At 43.7% G+C, this 15,333-nt stretch overlaps 1 pseudogene across 1 annotated transcript; it reads right to left on the bottom strand.

Annotated features, from left to right (window-relative positions):
- Positions 1–3,319: 3,319 nt before the first annotated feature.
- LOC309636340 (RNA-binding protein 3 pseudogene) lies at positions 3,320–13,570 on the bottom strand (annotated as a pseudogene). The gene has a single exon. The product of its transcript is annotated as an RNA-binding protein 3 pseudogene (transcript).
- Between the last annotated feature and the right edge of the window lie 1,763 nt (positions 13,571–15,333).

The raw sequence follows: 15,333 nt of genomic DNA, 5'->3' as shown, positions 1-15,333 counted from the left end.
TTATTTATTTATTTTTGGCTGCACTGGGTCTTCGTTGCTGCTCACGGGCTTCTCACTGCGGTGGCTTCTCTTGTTGCAGAGCACGGGCTCTAGGCGCAAGGACTTCAGTAGCTGTGGCACGTGGGCTCAGCAGTTGTGGCTCACGGGCTCTAGAGCACAGGCTCAGTAGTTGTGACACAGGGGCTTAGCTGCTCCATGACATGTGGGATCTTCCCGGACCAGGGCTCGAACCCGTGTCCCCTGCATTGGCAGGCGGATTCTTAACCACTGCACCACCAGCGAAGTCCTACTTGACATTTAAAAAGTTGTTTTGGCACAATTGCCTCTTAAAATAGTCTTCAGGGAATTCCCTGGCGGTCCAGTGGTTAGGATGCCACGCTTCCACTGCAGGGGGCAGGGGTTTGATCCCTGGTCAGGGAACTGAGATCCCACATGCCATGCGGCACGGCCAAAAAAATAGTCTTGAGAGGTAGATAAAAAAACTTCTGACTTCAGGTTCAAGATGGCAGATTGAGGACACACAATGGTGAGCAAAACAGATAAAAATGTCTGCCCTTGTGGAGCTCACAATCTAGAAATTACATAGATTTTATGTTATCCTCGAGACACTGGAAAAACTTAGGGATAGGGCAAAATAAGGTAATGCAGGGGGAAAAAGAAAGACAATTATAAATGTCAAGAAAAAAAGGCAAAAAACCCCAATAGAGGTAATATAATTATAGCATCCTATTGGTTACATAGTAAACAATATGTAGTCATAAGATTATAAACACTATTTTCAATTTTTAGAAACAATTTGTAGACAAAGCATAGAAACTCAGTGATGACTGAAGATAGAATGTCAATGTTAAAATTTCTGACAATATAAAAATAAATGTATAGTCAGTGGAATACTTGAATTAGAGGTGGGGAAATGAAATAAAAAGTGGAGAAGTTAATAGTCTAATTCTCATACAAGATTGCTGAGATATTGACCAGAGTTGATAAAACAAACAAGGGATAGAAGTGTAAGTACATTGTTTAAATGTTCAAATGTAAACAGAAGAAGACATAGATAGACTAGATAGATAGATAGATAAGCAAGCAAAACAGAGAGGAAGAGAAAAAGGAGGGCATTTATGTGAACTAAATTTTCGTTTTTCATACCGTGGAGTCAATAGATTACCTAAAATCTGTAAATCAAGAAATGGAATAATTTCAGAGGCTTACCACCTAAGTAAACAAAAATATAAATGTTTAAAAGAGGTTGCATTGAGGAAGTGAGTCAGGGGTAGAAAGGATTGGACCAAGAAACCTGTTTTTCATGACACACATGTATATAGCATTTCTTTTCTTTTTTAATTTAATTTATTTTATTTTTGGCTGCGTTGGGTCTTCATTGCCGTGCGCCGGCTTCTCATTGCGGTGGCATCTCTTGTTGTGGAGCACGGGCTCTAGGTGCATGGGCTTCAGTAGTTGTGGCACACAGGCTCAGTAGCTGTGGCTCACAGGCTCTAGAGCACAGGCTCAGCAGTTGTGGCAAACGGGCTTAGTCGTTCCGTGGCATGTGGGATCTTCCCGGACCAGGGCTCGAACCCGTGTCCCCTGCATTGGCAGGCGGATTCTTAACCACTGCGTCACCAGGGAAGCCCAACATTTCTTGATTTAAAAAAGTGCAACATAATATATTATTTTCATGTTGTTAAAAAAATTAAAATCTATCATACCCATTAAAATAGATGAAGAAACTTAGGCTCAGAGAGGTGAGGTGACTTTGTTTAGGTCACAACACTAGGAAGAGGAGGGACCAGGAATGGATGTCATATCTCACGACACCAGCTTCTCTGAGCTCTACGGGGCTGCTCCAAATAGCCCCGAGAGCTCCTTTCACTCTGCTTCTATGATTCACCATCCATTCAAGCTGCTATGCCTTTGCACCTGCTCTTTTCTCTGCCTGGGGTGCCCCTCCCAACTTCTTTTGCTGGCATGTGTCTGTTCATTTTTCACGACCCAGTCCTACGTCATTTCCTCCATAACAAGGACTCTTCTCTTGTCCTCCTCTTATACTCTGTCCCTGCCTCTACTGTAATGTTTATTTATGATCCCAGTGGATCATAAATATTTGGCTATCCATCCGTCCATCTTTCTGTCTCATTTGCTAGTCTGTGAACCCTTCAAGGCAGAGGACTGTGTCTGATTCAACACTGTACCCCAGCTCCCACCCCAATGTCTGCCACTGGGTCTTCAAAAGTGTTTCCGGAATTTGTGAATGTGTGGAGCACATGTGTCTCTGACTCTAAGATTCTGGGCTGGTGGCCGAGCCCCAAACCCTGGCCACAGGCCTGACAGCTGTGGAGGAGGCTGCTTTGTCAGGTTCATACCCATCCCTAAGAGACTCCCCCTCTCCCAGCCTTCGTATTCTGTCACCCTCCTGTTTTATTGTTCTCTGCTCACATCCCAAGGCTTATCTGCAAATCTCCCAAAAGGCATGCTTTAAGAGCCAATTGGAGCCTTCCATCTGGATTGTATTAAATCACTGACAGAGTTCTGTCCCCAAGTCAGCAGGGGCTGGAGGAAGGCTTTGGGGAAGACCTTTTCTCCTTAGAGGAACTAACTCAGAAGAAAAATAATGTGCTGGTGGGAGCTGCCCAAAGTGGTGGGAGCAGGGAGATGAACGGATTGGGCAGCTCTTGTTAGATACGTGTCCCCAGGCATGTTTTCAGCATGCCTCTGTTTTATCACCTGGCTCACAGGAGAGTGATACGTGCTCTAGGCTGGTGGGGATTCCAAGAGACAAAGCATGAAGATGTGTCTGGAACAGCACTGGCTCAGAGTGGGTGCTCAGTCTATGTGTGAGTCTTCCTTCCTCTCCAGTTCTTTTTTTCTTTTTCTCTATTTTTGTTTTTACTTTTATCACAGTGATCCACTAACACTGTTTAAGAGGCAAATTCTTCTTTCGTTACAACAAAAACTAGTTTCTTACCCTGTCCTCACTATTTATTTTTCCCCAGAGGCAACCACTTTCAACTCTTTTAAACAATTCTTTCTGTATTTACTTGCATATTTCAAAATAACTTGCTTGTATTGGTACTTTTTGTTTTGTTTTATTTTGTTTTTGTTTTGTTTTCAGGTTTCATCTTTTTAATCAACTCGGTGAAGGATGTCCTAAATGCTCCATGAAACACAACAGAATATTTTTTTCTTCCAGTATTAAAAAAAAATATATGGGGGAGTTCCCTGGTGGCCTAGTGGTTAGGATTCTGGGCTTTCACCGTTGTGGCCTGGGATCAATCCCTAGCTGGGAAACAGATCCCGCAAGCCACGCAGCTCGGCCAAAAAAAAAAACGAAAACAAAAAAACATACACAAATATTTTGAAGAAATTTCTATATAATCAGACAGAGATCGGGAGTATAAAACACCTCTAAGTAATCATGTTCTTGATTTCTTATAGTTAACAGTTGGAAGTTGCTTCCTAACCATGATTATACATTGTGTACAGGTTTTTTAAATGTTCCTAGATATACATTTTTAAAAACAATCAGTCTGGCCAAACATTTGCCAGAACCAATAATCCTGAGAGCCTGAACTAAAAAACTGGTTAAAAAAAAAAAAAGGAAAAAATACCCATACTCTACAAATGGCTCAGAATTTGTCTTTAAATGGGAGAAAAATTTTAAAAAACACATGGAGCTTTCTGATAGGTCTTTAACAAACTACCTTGGGAGCTCAATTCAAAAACAGAGGTTGATGTACTAAAACAGATGTCTCAGTGCAGCTCCAAAAATCTTTATAAATACAGCCATTTGGAAGGATGGTCCTGAATCAGAAGAAGTTTCATTCCTTGTGTATCTATATTAGGGGTGCATGCCTCATCTCAGTTGTCATAATTGTCCCTGTAATTTCTTCCTGAGTAGCGGTCATGACCACCCTGGCTTCTGCCGCCATAGTCTCTGGACCTTCCATATCCATATCCTTCAGGTTGATTGTCATACCTGCCATTTCCATAGCCCTGGTCCCCACCACCTCTAGAGTAACTGTGACCACACCCATAGGCCCCAAAGGAACCCCCTCTTGTTCCCCAGGGCTGACTTGCCCACGTGGTCTACACGGATCTGACGACCATCCAGAGACTCTCTATTCATGGCTCTCGTGGCGTCTGAGGCATGCTCTGGATTGGTGATAGTGATGTAGCCGAAACCCTGGGATCGCTGAGTTTCCCAGCCCTTGACAACAACCACCTCAGAAATAGGTCTGAAGCTGCTGCGGTGGTCTTCCAGAGCCTGCTTATCAGTGTTGAAGTTGTGGGCTCCCACGAAGAGCTTCTCTTCTTCAGAGGACATGGCAGTAAATTTGAGTCCTGGAAATGAAGAAGTAAAAAGGCCAAAGAGACAGTTACCGCCAAGGAGCCGAGAGACTGGGCTCTATTGGTACTTTTTGAATTCATCTACTGAAGGACATCTTGATTGATTCTAGTTTTTGGCAACTATGAATAAGGTTGCTATAAACATTTGTGTGTAGGTTTTTGTGTGGACATAAGTTTTCAACTCATTTAAGTGAATACCAAGGAGCACCATCTCTGGATTATATGGCAAACCTACACTTAGCTTTGTAAGAAATTCCAGACTGTCTTCCAAAGTGGCAGTACCATTTTGCATTCCCACCAGCAATAAACGAGAGTTCCGGTTACTCCACATCCTCACCAGCATTTGGTGTTGTCAGTGTTTTGGCTTTTAGATATTCCTGGTATCTCATTATTTTAATTTGTTAATTCCTAATGACATATAATGTTGAGCATCTTTTCATATGTTTATTTGCCATCGCATATCTTCTTTGAGGAGGTATCTGTTCAGATCTTTTGTCTATTTTTTGGTTTATTGGTTGGTTTTCTTATTGTTCAGGTTTACGAGTTCTTTGTATATTTTAGATACAAGCCTCTATCAGATGTGTGTTTTGCAAATATTTTCTCCCAGTCTTTGATGTGCTTTTTCCTTCTCTTAAGGTACTGAGCTTTTATTATTATTATATGTTTAACGTCTAATAGCTCATTTTTGTTCTCTGGATGTTCTTTTTAATAGTTCCTTCTTTTTGTTTCATGTATGGAATAATTCTTCTCATCTCTCTGAAAATATTCATGATAGTTTTTCCTGAAGTGTTCCTCTCCCTGCAAGCCTCTGTTTCTCCCGAGTTGCTTTTATTTCTTAGTAGAGGCTCTCCCCAAAACAACAGGTGATTCTTGTCTGTCTTCTTGTCTGAGGAAGACACCGAAATCTGACTGTACACTCTGTGTTTGTTTGTGTTTTGGAGGTAGGGGTGTGTGCTTGGTGACTGTGGGCTTCTCTCTAGGGTAATCAAGCCAACATTCTGTTGGAGAGCTTGCCTACCCAGTCCTTGCTGGACCTTGTAAACATGGCTACTAGTAGTTTTGGATTTGAGTGGGGGAAGAAGACTGGCAGTCTCACCATCCAGTAAGTAAACTTCCATTTCATCCTTATTTTTAACACTCTACACCCATCTGTGTCTGCTGTCTTCCTGTCTGGATATCCTTATTTTATCTTCTCCAGATAGTGAAGCTTCAGGCTTCTACTGAGGTGCAGAACAGACAGTCCCCCACCTGTGTAGTGAGGGAGGGAATGGATCTGGGGTTAAACTGCTTCTTAGACTTTTTTGGGCATAATACATTGAGTTTATTCCAAAGGAAAATTTTCATTTTCCCCCAGTGTTTTAACAGTCTACAAGAATAACATCTAATGTCTTTTCATCTTATTTGTAGATTTAAATTTTAAAATCAGAAGTGGTGATACTAGACAAGATGTAATTTACACTAATTTCTAATAATCTTCTTTTAATGAGAATTTGATGGAATTATTTTGTCACCCTAAAATGAGATTTTACTAAAATGTATACTTTTCTATCACTTGTTCATCCAAAGATCCAGCTTTTTTACCCTCAGTCTGTACCTATAATGAATGAACTTGAACAAAAACTTCTATCAGAAAGTATTTCTATATATTTTATTTTTAAATTAATTTTTATTGGAGTATAGTTGATTTACAAAGTTGTGTTAGTTTCTGCTATACAGCAAAGTGAATCGGTTATACATATACATATATCCACTCTTTTTTAGATTCTATTCCCATATAGGTCATTACAGACTACTGAGTAATGTTCCCTGTGCTATACAGTAGGTTCTTATTAGTTATCCATTTTATATATAGTAGCGTGTATATGTCAATCCCAATCTCCCAGTTTATCCCTCCTCCTTTCTTTCCCCCTCTATATATTTTAGTTGAGTAGATTCTTCAAGGTGTTCTAGGTTCTAGCTAGCATTATCTAGCATTTATTGTTTCTGTGGATTTAAAAAATAAAGTTTCTATTTAGTATTCATGTCTCCTTAGGCTCCTCTTAGGTATGACAATTTCTCAAAATTTTCATGTTTTTTAAAATTATCTTTACAATTTTGAGAAATACTGTTCAGGTACTTTGTAGAATGTCCTTCAACTGGAATTTTTCTGATGTTTCTCTAGTGATTAGACTTGGGTTATGTGTTCTTGAGAGAAAGACCACAGAGGCACAGCACCATTCTCATCATTTCATATCAAGAGGACATGATACCAACATGGCTTATCACCGATGATATTAACTTTGATCACCTGACTGAGGTACTGATTGTCAGGTTTCTCCCTTCTAAAGTGAGTCTTTTCACCAGCTCCCAATACTGTAATCTTCGGAAGGAAGTCACTATGCACAACCCATATTTAAGGACTGGGGTGTTATGTTCTACCTCCTTGAGGGCAGAGTATCTACATAAATTATTTGGAATTCTTCTGTACAGGAGATTTGACTAGTCTCCTCTGCTTATTTATTTAATCATTATTTATATCAGTATGGGCATTTATTTTATACTTTGAGTTATAAATCAATACTACTTTATTTAGTTGCTCAAATTGTTCCAACTTTGGCTGTTAGGAGCTTTTCCAGTTGGTGCCCTTGTCCTTGGACATGCCCTCACCATTGCGTGTACATTATGTACGTGCGAGCACTTTCTTACTTTTCCATCCCAGGCTTGTTTGTATATTTCCTGCCCCAGTTCTAGAACCAGCCATTTTTCCAAGGAGTCCTGGTTCTTTTTATTGGAGAGAGGTATTAGAAACCAAGATCTGGGTGCTGGGTATGTTCATTGATATTGCGATGTTGTAGCTTCTAGGCTCGCTCAGCTGACAGAACAAAAATTGTATGTGTGTACACTAAACCATATATATATACATATCTATAAACAGTTCTATATGTAACCATCTGTATGGTATCTATACTAAGTTAAATGTAAATTCATACTGTTACCTCCCACTCTAATCCATTAAGAAATGAATCATCCTCTTCTTCTTACTTGTTTGTAACCTCCCACTCAAACGGTGAGAAACCAGTCTCCATGCATTTACCTAATTATTCACTTCCACTGCACATGTATAGCAGTATCAGAACTGTTAACCTGTAAACTCAAGGGAAAGAATTAGAGTGCAACTAGAATATAGTGATTATATACAGTTTCTTTTGCCTTTAGTCTTGTTTCATTTCCAAAGTTACTTAGGTCAGCAACTTCTCCCCACCACCCTCCCGCCCTGGCCCCTTTCAATCAGGCTCATTTATACATTTGCAATAGAGTTAGATTGTTTTGTCACGTTATACATTCCATCCTGGGGTCTGATGACCTCCTAAGTGATTTTTTAAAAAACTTTGCATATGTTAAGTTTCACTGTGCTATAAATTTCTATGGGTTTTGACAAATGCACCATTACAGTAACATACAAAACAGTTTCAAAGTCCTTAAAAAAATCCCCAGTGGTTTACCAATTCAACCCTCCCCTGCTTCCTGGCAATCACTGGCAATTACTTTCTCTATAGCTTTGCCTTTTTTAGAATGTCATATATTTGGAATCATACAGTATGTAGCCTTTTTAAACTGGCTTCTTCCCCCTAGCAATATGCATTTAAGATTCATCCGTGTGGAAATTCCCTGGAAGTACAGTGGTTAGGACTTCACGCTTTCACTGCCGAGGGCCCGGATTCAATCCCTGGCCTGGGAACTAAGATCCCACAAGCTGCACAGTGTGGCCAAAAAAAAAAAAAAAATTCATGCATGTCTTTCACAGCTTCATAGCTCATTTCTTTTTATCATTGAATAATATTCAATTGTATGGATATACAATTTTGTGTGTTTGTTTATCCATTCACCTATAGAAGGGCATCTTAGTTGCTTCCAGTTTGGGGCAATTATGAATAAAGCTGCTATAAACATTTGTGTGAGGGTTTTTGTGTTGGTGTAAGTTTTCAAATCAGTTGGATAATTAAACAGACTTTTAACCGATCATTCCTCTTTTTGGCTTCACCTTCACACCCACTTCCAGAGGAAAGGGATGTCTTCTGTTTCCAAGCCTTCGAGGGGTTCTGTAATGTAGATCGACTTGCTTCTTGGCTTCCTACCTGCCCGTTTGTGATTCCGCTACCTCTGGTCTGCTAAGTCATTTACACTCTCCCGTCAGCTTTCCACCCTGGAAAATTATGTTGCATAATCCCCTCTTCTTGTCTTATTATTTTTGTGGGTTTATATCTTGACCCTTTTATTGTCATTTTAGTGGGATGGAGTGAACGCTAATGTCAATGTTCAACCCCCCAGTTTTGGCCAGAAGTATTCCCCCTTCTTTTCTCAGAGGCAGAGATTTGCTCTCCCTGGGGATGTAAAGTCAGGGCCGCTGTGACTCCAGTCCTGTGAGAAGACCCTCTGCTCCCAAACTCTCTCTCAGTGCCCGTCCAGTCAGGGCCTCAATCCCAACCCCCTGCCCTTAACGATCCCGACCTCAGGGCTTTGAAGGCCCGAACCTGTCAGGAAGGGAGGAGAATTGGCTCAACATTCTGAGCTGGAGGCCTCAGAGCAAGGTCATGTGTGGATATGGCTCAGCCTGGGAAGATGACACAAATGGTGGGGCAGGAGGAAAGGGCAAAGAGAACGAGACCCCATGAACAGACTGGAGCCCAAACATTTTCTAGTCCCTCTTTGGTACGTCCACCCTCACCTCCCTAACAAACAATGTCTTGCAGCAAACCTTCAGGGGGACGTGACAGAGGTGATGAAGCCAACAAAGAAGGGAAGTCAGGGTTACAGTGAAGAAATTACATACTTGGTCATTGAACAGTCACTTCCCTCTGCCCAGCCTCTGATATCCTTCGCCCTGATCTCTTTTCACTCTACCCAGAGTGACTTCTTCCAATGTGATTCCATCCCCTCAGAGCCCTCGCTCACGGCCAGGATCCTAAGGCCTCCCCACGTCATAGCTCCAGCCACGGTCCCCTTCCCGGACTCCAGCTGAGTCGAGATGCCTTGCCCTGGACGTACCACGGCTATCATAGCCATGTATACCCTGTGCCACGCTTTCCCTCTTCCCATCAGAGCCCATCATCTGTTTTGGGTTTCCTAAAGGTTCCTCCAGGTTTCTGGTTCACTTCTATATCTTCTTCTTATTTCTCAAAACTGTGATGTATTTATTTCGTAGCTTTTAAATATCTTTGCAATACTTTTTTAGGTCTTCGGGTGAAGGGCTATGTGACATGAAACTTGAAAGAACAGTTATCTGCTTTGCTGGAGTTCATTTTTGAAGGGTCCCATGGTATTCCTTCAGCCCCGAAACCATCCTAAGGTGGGTGAAAATCTGCCTTCTTTGGAAAAGGATGTTTCCCAACCTCTTACGAGAGCACAGTTCAGGGTCTCACGAACACTCGGAAGTTTTTCTTACTTTATTTTATCTTTCATTCTTTCTCCTACATAATCTCTTATCTTTCAGAGGGGTTAAGAACAGCTTCTCAGCTCTCTGGTTTCGCTTTTGGAAAATGCACTGGAGGTTTTGTTACCATGGGAAGAATGGGATGAAAATCTGGTTCCTGGGATGACTCCATAGCTATTTAACCAATTACCAGGGGTTTATGCAATGTTCTCACTGTCCCCAGGCCAGTGTCAGTAAAGCTTTACTGCCTACGGGTAGAGCCCAGACGTCTCATCCTGTAATGAAAACCGTTCAACATTTGTGGCATTTCCCTTATCTTGGGGCTGAAAAGAGTCAGTAAGGTGAAGACTGTGGGCTCTGCATTCAGACCACCTGGGTTCCCATCTGACTCTGCCACATACTTACTGTGTGACCTTGGGAAAGTTACTCAACCTCTCTGTGCCTCAGTTTCTTTCTCTGCAAAGTGGTGAGTGATAGTAATACTAGCATGTGCCTCATAGAGTTTTTGAGAAGACTAAAGGAATTTACAAGTGAAAAGGGCTCAGAACAGTGCCTGGTGCTGAGAAAGAGCTGTCAGCTACTATTATTACCTCCCTGCATCCCAAGATAGACCCTCTCCAATCAGTCTGGACAACGCCCTGTTCCCCTCCCCCACTCTGAACTTCTGTTCACTAGCGTCTTCAAGGGCACAGAATAAATTCTCTTTCTTCTCTCTTCTCTCTTTCTCCTTCTTCTTTTCCTTCTTCTATTATCAACGATACCTATGATTTATTGACCATTTGCTACAGGCTAGCTACTTTTCAAGTGTTAGTTTTTCAGAACTCACAATAACCCTGAAAGGCTCCTATTTTATGGATAAGAAAACTGAGCCTTAGAGAGGAAAAGTAAGTGCCTCATCCACTTAACTGCTAAGTGGCAGAGATGCGAGTTCAACTGCGTCCATCTCCTCCGTCTCCCGGGCAGGTTGTCTCTCCCTGCCTTATTATCAGACATTCATTGTCCATCACCCCAATCTGCAAGGCCATGCTTGAGGTTATCCACGTTGTGAATCACATCGCTCACCATGCTTTCAGTTGCAAGTAGTAGAAAACCAACTCCAGGCGGCTTAAACTAGAAAGGGAATGTGTTGTTCACAAAAATGAAATGTCTAGAGGGAAGGCAGACTTCGAGCACGGTGGATCCAACAGCTCGTCAGTGCTCCCAGGGACCCACTTTTCATTGTCCTGCCCTGCCTTCTTCCATGTCTTGGTCTCATCCTAACACTGGCTCCCATGTAGCCTCAGGTTGGCTGTCAGCAAACAATCCAGGTGCCTTAAGCTAGGTCCCTTCTCCCACACCCACCCCCGGCCCCAGATCCTGAGATGAGAATGTGAGAATAAGTAGTTTATTTGGGAAGATATCCCAGGAAACACTAGTAGGAAAATGTGAAACTGAGATAGAGAAGGGAAATAGTCCATAAAAGGTTATCAAGAAAATTATCTTTGGAAAACTAGAGTGCAATCCTACTGAGGAATTTTGGGAAACCATGTATCAGAGTTATCCCACCAAGTGGACCAGCTACTCTGGCCTGTCCTGGGAGCAGGCAGAGTGGGCTCCAGCAGCCAGAAAAAGCTTCAGGCTGAAAAAAACAGAAATCAAGAGCTGGCAATGGGAAATGGGACAGGAGATATGGGGAGGGCATGGAGTGCACCTGTTACATTGGGTGTGTGCTTCTTCAGTCATGCCCACGGGGACAGGGAGGGATCCTTCCCACAGCCATCACATGGTAGTCCTGGGCTGCCCTCCGGTTTGTCCTGCTGAGGTCCCGTGCCCACGCCTGAACCAAAACCTGTGTCTGGGGGAATACTCTGCCCCGGTTGCCTTCATCTTCAGTTCCTGCCTGCCCAGTAACCCATCACTCTGGCAAGAGATGGGGTCATGCTGATTGGCTGAGGCAAACCAAGGCCTCTTCCCAGGGCTGGGGGTGGGGTCAGTCCCACCAGAACCGCGTGGCAGCTGTTCTGGAATGCTGGGAGAGTGGGAATGCTGGGAAGCAAACGGCAATGTTCATCACAGAAGTATTCCCTAGAACAAAAGGAATGGAATGGAAATAAAGCTTGGAGGAGGAGGAGTACTACAGAAACCTTGAGTTCAGGGCTGGGAGAGGACTTTGAAAGTCACATAGCCTAATCCACCGGCGTGGCTGCAATTCCCTCCTCGTCTCTCCTCCGTGGTGACATTCAAGCTCAGCTGGTACACCTCTAACCACAGGCAGCCCACACACTCACAGAGTGACCCATATTCGTTCTCCAGACATCTCCAACCACTAGAAGTCTCTCGTCCCGTCGGGTGGGAATCTTCCTTTCTCTGTCATCTCTGGTGTTTCCAGGACACATCTGCTGCTTCTGCCTTAAATCTGAGCCCTACAGGGACATGTAGGCAGTGATTGCATTTCCCTCAAGACTTCCCTGGAACAAAGTGACCACTTCCAGGTCTCTCACCTCAGAGACGGTGACCACAGAAGGGCTCCAGTCGGGGGCTGGGGGAGGCCCTGGAGGCAGGCATCTTGGGGCTGGTGGAGCATCAGATGAGTTTCTTTCCTGGAAGCATCGGCCAGTCTCCCGGTCAGCCGCAGTTTACTGCTCAGAAACAAATGGCCTCAGTCACAGGGAGGTGCCCCAGTTCCCTCACGGATGTGTTTATTTGGAGGATGTGGCTTCCCAGACACACACATACTCCGCCTGCCTTCCGCCCCTGCAGCTCCCACAGGAGCTTCGACGTGCCTAGCGACGGCCACATGCCCTGTGACTGTAGTTCCTGAGGTCTGGGCTTCTTCCATCTGGCCGCACACATCCAGGCTCCACACCCAGCCCCGGCCCTGACCCCCCGCACCATCTCAGAGGTCTGCAAAGGGTGAGGCAGTACACGATAATGGGAGGAGTCTGAGCTGGAGTCAGAAGCCCTGCAAGGAATCCTGCTCCACCGGGATGGGTGACTTTGCCTTTCAGAGCCACGGTTTCCCTTATCTGAAAAGCAGGGAAAGGAACTCATTTGCGGAGGTGCTCTTGGCATGCGAAAGTAGTGAGCATGTGCTAGGTTCTTACCAGGCATGTGTATTAGGGTGCTTTATTGGTGAAGGCTTCCCTGGATGCTCCTCGGATTGTCAGAATCTGTTGAGAGGGTTCCCAATACCTTGTTCTAGTGACTTGGCAGCTTTGAAGGCACCAGATGATAACTCTTCTATCATGGAAATACTCCTCAACTCCTACCTTCCTCCAAGATGCTCTCACATATTGATCAGATAGGCTAGTGGTCTTATCCTCTCCTAATCTCCAACTTTTATGGACCCTATAGAGGACCTTGTAGTTCTGGATCCCTTCCTCTTCTTGGGAACCATGCCCACCCCATTCACATGTCTATAGAGGGAGCACCTTGCTGGATTATTACCCATCCTCTGGGTTTCCACTGACCTCAGGACCTTCCCATGACCTAAACTCGACCAAACAGAATTCTTCTCTGAGATTCTTTTTTTATTTTATTTTATTTTATTTTATTTATTTTTGGCTGCTCTGGGTCTTCGCTGCTGCACGCCGGCTTTCTCTAGTTGCGGCGAGTGGGGGCTACTCTTTGTTGTGGTGCACGGACTTCTCACCGTGGTGGCTTCTCTTTGTTGCGGAGCACGGGCTCTAGGCGCGCGAGCTTCAGTAGTTGTGGCATGCGGGCTCAGTAGTTGTGGCTCGTGGGCTCTAGAGCTCAGGCTCAGTGGTTGTGGCGCACGGGCTTAGTTGCTCCGCGGCATGTGGGATCTTCCCGGACCAGGGCTCGAATCTATGTCCCCTGCATTGGCAGGCGAATTCTTCACTACTGTGCCACCAGGGAAGTCCCTTCTCTGAGATTCTTCAGGCTGGAAGCAGACGAATCCTTCCTTCTCCAAGGTGTGTAGATCTGGAGCTGCTTGCAGCCACATGGAAAACACCAGCTTGCGGTGAGGAAGCAAAGCCGACACACAGAGAGAAACAGAACAAAAGTGATCTTCAGCCCTGTCTGTCCTACTGCGTAGTGCTGCAGACCATCCTTAAGATACAAGAGAAACGACCCGTTTCCCCCAGACTCTTCTGAGGTACAGCTGATTGGACTGTGGTTGAACATCTTTGACCTGGGGGAATCAATCCAGAAGCTGGATTCAGTCCTATCAGATTGTGTCTCCTAGAATTGGAGCATGTCGTGTTGGGGTCGGATATTAGCCAGTGCTGAGCTCTTCAGGGGTAGAGCCTTCGGGAGCAGTCATGAGGATTCGTACATAAATAGAGACGAAGAGCATCCCCCGGGGGCTGAAGAGCCTGGAGCAGAGACAGGAGGGAGGCTGGGAGAGTGACTGCTTTAGTTCCAGACAACTTTCCATTCTTGTTTTCACACCTTGTGAGTCCTGCACTGCCTGGCCTCAGGCATCACGAGCTATTCCTGCATTTACCGGGCAAATCTTCCCCTTTGCTCGAGCTACTTTGAAAGGGCTCCTGTTCCATGCCCCGAGCTGTCCTCTTTCAACACAGCCCAAGATGGAGGCAACACACCAGAGTCTGTTCACCCCTAGGGGGCGCTGAAGAACGGGTCCCTACATGACTTGAAAATTTACACTGGGTCTTTTTTTTTAATTGAGGTGTAATTCACGTACACAAATTCATCCTTTTAAAGTGCACAATTTAGTGTTTTTTACTGTATCCACAGAGTTGTGCAACCATCACCACTATCTGATTCCAGAGCATTTTCATCACCGCAAGAAGAAACCCCATACCCATTAGCAATCATTCCCGGTTCTCCCCACTCTCTCCCCAGTCCCTGGCAACCCCTAAACTGCTTTCTCCCTACATGTAGAATTCCCTGTTCTGGACATTTCATATAAAATGGGATCATACAAAATGAATTCTTTTGTGTATGGCTTTTTTCACTTAGCAGAGTGTTTTCAAGGTTTATGCTGTAGCATGTATCAGTACTTCATTCCATTTTATGGCTGAATAATATTCACTTTTTTTAAATTCATTCATCAGTTGATGGACATTTTGGTTGTTTCCACCTTTTGCCTCTTGTGAGTAGTGCTACTATTAACATGTGTGTACAAGTATTTGTTTGAGTACCTGTTTTCAACACTTTGGGGTATATACCTAGGAGTGGAATTTCTCGGTCCATGTGGTAATTCAACGTTTGACTCTTTGAGGAACTGTTTTCTACAGCAGCTGCACCATTTTACATTCCCAACACCAACTTCTCCATATCCTCACCAACACTTGCTATTTTCATTTTTTTAAAAAAAGAAATAGCCATCTTAGTGTCTGTGAAGTGGTATTTCATTGTGGTTTTAATTTGCACTTCCCTAATGACTAATGATATTGAGCATCTTCTCATGTGCTTAATGGCCATTTGTATATCTTCTTTGGAGAAATATGTATTCAGATCCTTTGCCCATTTTGGAAAAAAAAAAGGGGTTGTCTTTTTATTAACGAGTTGTAACAGTTCTTTATATATCCTGAATACAAATTCCTTATTAGATATATGACTTGCAAATATTTTCTCCCATTCTGTTGGTTATCCTTTTACTTTATTTT

The sequence above is a fragment of the Balaenoptera borealis genome, assembly GCF_965194805.1.
Source record: "Balaenoptera borealis genome assembly, chromosome: 10".
Taxonomy (NCBI): domain Eukaryota; kingdom Metazoa; phylum Chordata; class Mammalia; order Artiodactyla; family Balaenopteridae; genus Balaenoptera; species Balaenoptera borealis.
The sequence above is the reverse complement of the archived record's forward strand: the minus strand, read 5'-3'. Positions and strand labels throughout refer to the sequence as shown.